Source organism: Sinocyclocheilus rhinocerous, unplaced genomic scaffold (genome assembly GCF_001515625.1).
Source record: "Sinocyclocheilus rhinocerous isolate Xijiao unplaced genomic scaffold, SAMN03320098_v1.1 scaffold2607, whole genome shotgun sequence".
NCBI classification, from domain to species: Eukaryota; Metazoa; Chordata; class Actinopteri; order Cypriniformes; family Cyprinidae; genus Sinocyclocheilus; species Sinocyclocheilus rhinocerous.
This window is the reverse complement of record NW_015641049.1, coordinates 44,089-44,429: the sequence shown is the minus strand read 5'-3', so window position 1 is coordinate 44,429 and position 341 is coordinate 44,089.

The following is a 341-nucleotide window of genomic DNA, read 5'->3' as shown; positions in this document are numbered from 1 at the left end:
GAGTTGGTCAGAATCAAAATAAATGATCCAAAATATATAATTTACTGTCTCATAATTACTTCAAATTCTACTTTGTTCACTCTAAAAGAGCCTTTTTCAGAAGTGGGTTTTGAACCCACGCCTCCATTTGGAGACCAGAAACCTCAACAACTGAGAAGCGTGATGCGCCTTGAGTCTGGCGCCTTAGACCACTCGGCCATTCTGACACAGTCACCCAAAGGTGTATCACTGGAATTGGTCAGATGGCAAAATAAATGATCCAAAAAATAGCATTTACCGTCTCAAGTTGACTTCCAATTTTAATTATTGTCTGGTCAATCTAAAAGATCCTTTAACAGATG